We start from the raw sequence: 9,470 nt of genomic DNA on the forward strand, positions 1-9,470 counted from the left end.
TAGGTCACATTTTCTCTTATCATTGAGGCTTTCCTGGTGGCTCAGACAGTAAAAAATCTGCCTGCAATGCAGGAGACTTAGGTTTGATCCCTGGGTTGGGAAGATCCCCTTGAGAAGGGAATTATGGCTCAGCTGGTAAAGAATCCACCTGCAATGCAGGAGACCTGGGTTCGATCCCTGGGTTGGGAGGATCCCCTGGAGAAGGAAAGGCTACCCACTCCAGTATTAGGCCTGGAGAATTCCATGGACTATGTAGTTCATGGGGTCGCAAAGAGTCAGACAGGACTGAGTGACTTTCACTTTCACTTTCTTTCCGGTATTCTTGCCTGGAGAATCCCATGGACAGAGACGCCTAGTGGGCTATAGTCCACAGAATCACAAACAGCCAGATACAACTGAGCAATTAACACTTTCACTTCACTTTTCACTGGATGACCATTTACTATACATCACTATACTCAGAAGATACATGGGCTGCCAGCAAATGTCTATATTTCTCCTAAACCTTCCCTTTAGCTTGATCCATAGAGAAGTCCATTTCAAAAGTTCATCATCTAGAAGGAAGAAATTTGTCAAAATAACAACAGTCAGTAAAATATTATGAATATTTTGAAGAGTTTCAGAGAAATAAAGTTATCAAGCTGCTATAATTTCTCAGATATTTTGCAGATTAATAGTGAGTAGAAAATAGACTCTTGTTTTCAAGGAATTTGCAGTCTGGTAAAGATGGCAGATATTAATGGAATAATTATTATATTGAATGTATAATGACAAACCAGGATAAATATTCTGAATGAAAGTCACTGGACTGAAAGAACTTGAGCTAGATAGCTGTATGAGAAAAATCTTTCTGAAGTAACACCTGAGCAAAAGTAACAGTGTAAATAGTAGCTGAATATTAAAATGGAGGTAGGGAGTGCTGGGGTGCATAGAAGGTCTTCCTGGCAAAGGACAGAGTGATTGCTTGCTCATTGGTGGAATGACCCATGATGTATCTAAAGAACCAAACCAAAACATCACTGTGTTAGAATTTATTAAACCAGGTAGTAAGACATATTGAAGCTTGAAAGAAAGGCAGGGACCTTATAGACAGCACAGAGTTTTATAGGTTATGCCAAGCAATTTTAGATTTTAAACTGGGTGAGTGATAACACAAGATTTGTAGAGATTACCTTGGCTACAATGCGGAGAATTGGTTGGAGAGAGGCTAATGAGTCAGTCGTCAATCAATCGCTCAGTTGTGTTGGACTCTTACTGACTCTATGGACTGTAGCCTGACAGGCTCCTCTGTCCAGGGGGTTTTCCAGGTAAGAATACCGGAGTGAGTTGTGTTTTCCTCCTCCAGGGCCTCTTCCCCATCCAGAGTTTGAACCTGCATCTCCTGCATTGGCAGGTGGATTCTTCACCACTGAGCCACCTGTGAATCCCAGGTGCTAGTGAGGCAGATAGCGTAATAGGTGCTTCAGCTGAAGGAAGATGGCGACTGGAGCCTTCTACATAGTCTTAGAAAGATTTCCCAGATACATGCCAAATGTGTCAGAATTTAATGTGAGAAAAATACCCAATACCCAACACTTTACATTTTTAAAACAACTTGTATTGATTGATAACAATATATACATAATGAAACTCTTGTAATATTTCTCTTGACATGTGAGCTTCTTTTAATGATCAGAGCTTTCTTGTGAGGAGAGACAGAAGCTATTTTCCAGTTTTACCAAGTCAGTGTAATTTCAGAAAAAGCAAATGTCTTGTCAATAGTCAATAGTAAACAGTAAATAGTGAATCAGGTCCTGTTGGACTCTTGATAGCATTTCTTTCTCCTTCTACTGCATTGAAGCCACAGAATTTAAGTCATATATATATATATGTCATATATATATATATACATATATATATATATACACACACACTATATCTGGTCTAGGACAATGAACACTTCTGCTCAATTGCAATTGAAAATTTTTATTCTCTTTCCTTCTCCTGAATATTGAACAAAAAGGATGACAAGCAACAGAATACTAAGTTGGGCCATCCCCATGGTTCCATTTCTCCTCTTTAACATTTGTTGACAAAGAATTTTTATTCTACATGTTAAATAACTCATCAGCATGACTGCAGCTCAAGAACTTTTGAAGTAGACTTTAAAATCCATAAACACATTCTGGACAGATAACATCTCATGCTGGTCCCAGGAAAATGACAGGAGCAAATACCACTCAGCATCTTTTAAGAGTTATCATCTTCATTAAATTTTCTTCCTAAAGTGGTCAGTAATCTTAATTTTTAAAATGCCCCAAAAGGCTCAAGGCTCCTATCAGTTATAGCATTATACAATCTGAAGTGAAAATTCATTAAATAGTTATGTGGAAAAGAGAACAAGTCATGTACAATAAGGTAAAACTGCTGACACCATACTCTCATAGGTTCTTTCCCAGAGGTTTTACTGCAGATGTAGAAGAAATCACTCACTTAGGAAGTTCAAAGAAACTTTTTGAATAAATTTTTGAGGGGGTTCATTTTTTGAGAGATGCAGTAGGCAAGAATGAAATACTGCTTACAATAATTTAAGGAGGAACATTTGGGTAAATACAAGTTCTGAATTAACTGGTATTTTCTTATTTATTCAAAATTCAAGACTTTTGAAGCAGCCTATGCTAAAAATTCACTGTGAGCTTTAAAAAAAAAAAGAGAGAGAGAGAGATTTCTATCAGTACTGACAACAGAGGCCTAAGCCCTGTTCCTTATCAGTATAGTTACACTTTTCTTTTTTTCTGATATTTTAAAGGAAGCATACAGCAAATATTATTCAATACAACTGCTTTGTAATTCTTGGTATTCAGAAAAAAATACATTTTACAGGATTTTTATGCTTCTGTAATATTCATCTTCCTTCTTTATAATTAATTCAGACTTACTGGTAAGCTCTGTGTTATTTTGCCTCTCTCTAGAGATTTTTATCATAAAAAATATAGAAAAATATTCGAGGCAAGCATATGTAAAAGCATACTCAAAAAAAATCATCTTGGAAAACTAGAGTTGCATCATGTATTGTTTTAAGAATCTTTTTTTTTTTTTTTTTTTTTTTTAGGAATGACCATTCTAGAAAGAAGAGAGCACATATAAAGTATTTACAGTCTGGTAAATTAAGTTTGATAGAGAGGAAAAAAGAGGAAATAAATAAAATCTTTAATTAGACATAGAGCTTGAATGAGTGTGGTAATAACCAGTAACTTTAATGTTAGCTGTTTATATTTTACATAAATGTATACATTTAACAGAATAATTCTGCTTCATGAAATACAGCAAAATCAAGTAGGGAAATAAAAAATAAATTATTTCACTAAATTATTTTTAAAACATTTAAATATGACATTATTATTGAGAAAGTGTCATTGAATATCAACTTATGAACTACAAAATATTCACATATTCAAATCCAACACTTTTAAAAACAAATAAAAACCTATACAATATTTGATGACTCCTGGTTCTTTTTAAATATGGTAGTTTCACTTCTCCTGAGACTCCCATTGTCTCCAAACGAGAGGAGTGCTTGCAATTTTGGATGTTTTTGGCTTCATTCATATGGTACAGAACGAGATTATTTTATTCCAAGTAGCTATATACAAAGTTAGGAAAAGTGATCAGACAGAAGATTGGCCCTAAATTCATATTTCAAAGTTAAATCATAAAAGGTTTTCCTTCTAATTTAAGTTGAAATTTTTGTGCTATGAGACCCATGGAAAACTTTACACATGATACTACAAAAAGGTTAAAGGTCTGAAATTGTATCAAAGCAAAGGTGAGCCTAAGGCTAAACTGTGTTAAAAGCTTTTTTCCATGTAAAGTCATGACACACTTTGTAAGTTTCATTTTTGTATAATGGTATTACATTTGGACCTAACAGTTTCATATTGAAATCAATGGCATCTAAACCTCAAACTACCTCTTGCATGAATGTCTTCATTTAAAAGTAAATTGTAACATCTTACCTTGTTATAAAAGATGAAGAATGTTGGCTGAGGCCCAACAAATAGTTTCCAGATTCCAATCATATTTTAAGTAATTTTACAATTCCACTGAAATGAATGTGTCTTAAATCCCATGTGTCCAAAATTACACAAAGCATCACTATGGCAACATGATTCTGAGGAAAAGATATTTCAGAGCTTAAGAAGTCTGAAAAGTAAATGTCAGAGACTAGTAATTCTGCGATTCTTGCTCTTTGAAGAATTCCATATATTTATATGAATATTTAAACATATTAAATCATAGGTTACAAATATTACCAAAAGTACATTTACATATGAGTAAAATGACTTGCTTCATCCCAATAATATACTTAAAATATACCATTAGTGCTGGTTAATTCGAAGTGAATATGAATTTAACAAAGTATGATGACATTTATGTTTACAAATATATCCAAAGTTCAACATTACTTTATATTTGTATAATGCTTTTAAATTTTAAATGATTCATTTTATACAAAGAAAACTAGACACCTTATACTTGTGTTACCTTTGATCACACACCTATTTGTGTGTTAAAGACACACAGTTTCAAAGAAAAATCTTGGTTCTTGGACTCATGTTCACCAGTTTCATTTTAATGGAAGACTCAAAGGATGGTCTCATACTCTAATGCTAACCTGATAAGTTCTTCAATTTTCTAAAAAGGATCATAAATATACTCCCAAATGCACATATTAATAGTGTGTGAGTCTTTACTTCAGTAAATTGACTGCCTGAAACAATATTTAAGATATCTCTAGAATTATAAATGTGTATTCATAACCTCTCAATAGATCCGTGTTTATCTTTTTCTGAAACTTTATTTGTTTTATGTTAGTAAAAAATTCATATTGAAATATCCTAGGAACTGAGCTAACACAAAAAAAAGATCCTTAAATGAAGATTAATTCCTTTGACACACATCTAGTAAAATATGCATTTACATACCAGTGTGGGGAAAGCTTATTTTCTAAAATAGTAACAATCTAGCAAAATTACTTGCTAGATTTCTTTTAAAGAATTAATAAGAACATAAACAAAGGACTTACATTATATAAAAACTATTTATTTAGAATTATAATACTTTTTTAAAATGTTGAATAAAATTCTAATAAAATATTTTGGTTCATAATAATACCAATGCCGTTAAATTGGGCGTTATATTTTTTATTGACAATAGCAATATATATATATATAAACTATTATGCCAAAGTATATACTTTAAGCACATCAGTTAATACTTACAAAAAACTTTATGAAAGTTTTTTAGGTTTTGAAATATTATGCTTTCCTTGGGTTTTCAAGGGAATTCTATTAAGCCAAAATGAAAAAGAAAATTTCTGACAGTCCTCTAAGTAAACATGATTCTCAAATTACTTCAGTTAAGGCCTTTTGGAAAATAATAATTCAAATTACCCTTGTAAGGATGAGACATTCTTTTCAATTACACCAATAGCTAAAAGTTAAGGGCAATTACTAGCTATTTGAAGACATCAGTCTCCTGTAATTCTGTAGCTAAAGCAACATAATTAATGATTGGCATACTCTAGCATCTTATCTACAAGAAGTTTTTCACAGGATTCTAATTATTTAATGAATAAATGCTTTCTGTAGGTATTTTTTTTCCCTCATTTAAATTTAGCAAAAGAGAAAGGAAGGTTAAATAATCAAAGAAACAAAAAAGTTGTATGATAGAGGCTAATACATTAGGATTCATCCATCTAGGATGCTGTAGAGGAGAGAAATTTAAAATTACATGGGAAAATAACATAGCAGGTAAAGCAATAGTATGAACATAGACTTCATCAAATCTCTGACCTCAAGAGCTAAAATAATTCATTGAATGAAGAATATTTTACAAAAAAAACACAAAAAACAAAAAACTGAGTGGTTTTTTTTTTTCTTTTTTTCTATATAGAAAAGAAAATTTTTGAGGAATACACTGTTTACTCCCAGGAGAGTAATTTAAAATACCTTTTATAGTGTACAACTCAGTATGCAGATTGTTTCTGGTGAAATTCTAGTTTTTTCAAAACATACTTGATTCATTTTATTTTTCACTACACAAATCTTCCATAAAACATTCATAGGAAAAGTGAAGTGAGATTAACTCAAACAACTATGCATAAAACAAAAATTATCATAATTTACTCACTTATAAATTTAAATATAATGGCCAAAATATATGCAACCTTATAACATACAGGATGCATAAAATGTAATACTATATCCTAATGAGATAATCTTTTTATTTATAACAAGAAAAAAGATTAAACAAGGCTAATCTATAAAAGTTAAATGAAAGGAATACCTGATGCAACTATTCACATCATTCACTTATTTAGTAAAATGTCAGGCTCTTCTGTCCATGGAATTTTCCAGGCAAGAATACTGGAGTGGGTTGCCAGTTCCTACTCCAGGGGATTTTCCCAACTCAGGGATTGAACCAACATCTCTTGCATTTCTTGCATTGGCAGATGGATTCTTTACCACTGTGCCACCTGGGAAGCTTGAGAGCTTACTATGTGTTATATATATCACAATTCACTAGGGAAAGAGGGATCACAGACCAGACCCCTTAGGAAATTCTTAATGAGAAATTCTGTTTTCCTCAATTACTAAACACTTTTACTCTGAATGATCTGGAAAAGAGACTTAAGTCTTGACTTTGCATTGCTTATGTAGATACAGTTTCCATGGCCTGCATTCTCCCAAGTGTCTTAAATTCCTCCTTGATAGTATTTAGGCATCTAGGGCAGCAAATCTCTTCAGTCCACAAGGGAACTATTTGAAGTGATATTGCTGCGGTTCATTAAATGGTACCCTATTGGTTTAGAGTTAATAAGCTTTCTAAGCACCTAAGTTACTATCAACGAGGAACTCTGCCCACAGAAATGTTTTGTGCATGGATAACGAGGTTAACTGTTATAAGGTCAATTCGTGTTCACAGATAAAAGGGAACTACTAGGCATAGATTCGAACGAACAATGGACTTGTGTTAGCTCAATGAGGACTCAGAATTTCTAAAAAATATTGATATAGGTAGGGGCCACCCAGGTCGTTCAGTGGTAATGAACCAGCATGCCAATACAGGAGATACAGGAGAGGCGGGTTCAATCCCTGGGTCTGAAAGATTCCCTGGAGAAGGAAGTGGCAATCCCTTCAGTATTCTTGCCTGGAGAATCTCACAGACAGAGAAGCTTGGCAGGCTATAGTCCATGGGGTCACAAGGAGTTGGACAGGACTGAAGCAACTTAGAATGCATGCATGGACACAGTTCTCTACCCTGATTTTTTTTTGAAGAGTATATAATATTCATTTGCATAACAAAAAACAGGCAAAAAAATATTTTTTGAATTAGGTTCATTTTATATCTTATATTTTTAACCTATGCTGAATCTTTTATTTTTAATCAGTTTTGAAAATATAAAGGAAGGTATATATATATATGTCATATATATATAATTTTAGCATACAAGTATAGTATCTGTTTCTCTTTTGACTTAAAATGTTTCATCAGTTTGCCACGTCACATTAATTTTTAAATTTCAAGCAAGATGCTAGCATTATTAAATTTTGAATAATTACTTTGAAAAATAGTATTAATATAAGAAAAAAGACAGAATAAGGCAGTTTTTGTGTCAGTAGAAGCTTAAAATTATAGAATAATAATCACTTCCTCACTTTATCAACATAAAAACTTTGACATTTGAGAGGTGAGCCACAAACATATTTTTAAAATTCCATCTTTAAAATTTAATATCTTGTGAATAAAAAATGCAAATTCAGAACATCCTAACCTAATATTTCTTTAACTGCTACTGATGGAAGTTATTCAGAAATAAAGCTTGGCTTCAAATATCCCATAAAGGAATAATAGTTCCTACTATCTAATGATATATCACACAATTCTCTGAGGATTTCACACTGCTAAAAGTTTCATAGTAAAATTAGCAACTGGAAACTAATGTCCTTCAAAGGACATATTTTGATTAGAGGGTACTTGATTTTTACAACTGTTCTGAGTAATGCTGTTTAAAATATTTTCTTCTTAGGAGCTGCCCCAAGAAGCTTTGGAAATAAAGAAAGAGTACCACAGTTAACTCATCCAGACTAACTCATCTCAGAACAGTCAACTGTAGAGAAATACTATTCTGCATCATATCAAGTTTAATAAAAGGATTATTTAATTATTCAAGTAAACTGGATATACTATATTTCATTACCTTTGTTCTTGTAAAGCTTCATTTCCCTTGCGTGTTTACAAGTGTTTCTACTTCTTTAAAAAAAAAATACATATAGCTTATTTGCTTTAAAGCTTAAAGTTCAGAACTTGAATGTTTGCACTTTCACAATAAGAATTCTTTCTAATTTCTCCCAATTTTTAAAAGAACCAACCCAGTAACTTTTAATGACATACATCTTTGTACCAAAGTGTCCACTCTTATTCAATTGTAATTCAAATCAAAAGCAGGAGTCACTCTGCTAATGGAGTTTACTGAAATTAAAATTCTAAGATAGTTAAGGACATTAATATGTTTAAAATCAGGCTATTGGTTTTATTCTGAAATCATTAATGTTTCATTATTGTTATTTATGTCAGGAAAGCAACTAGCTTAATTAGGGCACACTTTAAGTATCTCAAAACCAGTCCACAAGATTATGATCAGTCTTTACCAAAAGGCCAGTGCTTGAGAGGCAGACTATATGTGATGTCCTCTTCCCTATATGTGAGGGAGCATGCCTGGGCAGATTTTCCTTCTTCTTATGCAGAAAGCTAACTAGATAGAGGTGCATAAGAAATGAGAGCTGCAGAAAACACGACATGGCAGATGTAGCAAAAACATGAACCCTAATTCTAGGCAGTATTGTCCCTGTGGAAAAGGAGAGAACAAAGACAAGCTCAAGTCGATTTCACTAGATACAAGTTTTGCATAGCATGCTGCTGAAGTTGAGATAATGTTTGTATGATGCTCCTACTTTCAACTGCCTGAGCGGATTTTCTATTCTTGAACTTTAATTCCTTTAATTTAAAGCCTTACGCTTTGTTTAAAAGTAAAGAATAATGCTTTGAAAGTGAAAAATTAAAGTATTAGTTGCTCAGTCATGTCCCTCTTTGCAATCCCATGGACTGTAGCAAGTCAGGCTCCTCTGTCCACGGAATTCTCCAGACAAGAATAATGGAGTGGGTGGCCATACCTTTCTCTAGGGGATCTTCTCAACCCAAGGCTTAAACCTCAGTCTCCCACATTGCAGGCAGATTCTTTACCATTCAGTCACCAGGGAAGCCCAAAGGATATTGGATTAGGGGACCCACAATCCAATGGGGTCCAATTGGTTTTTCCATACACATTTCTTGTTAAATACTTTCCAATTGATGCTTGAGTAAGTAGTCTTATCTTAGAATGGGAAACCAGCAGACTTAAATTTGAACACTTGCTCTTTTTAACAAAT

Source organism: Dama dama, chromosome 19 (genome assembly GCF_033118175.1).
Source record: "Dama dama isolate Ldn47 chromosome 19, ASM3311817v1, whole genome shotgun sequence".
Taxonomy (NCBI): Eukaryota; Metazoa; Chordata; class Mammalia; order Artiodactyla; family Cervidae; genus Dama; species Dama dama.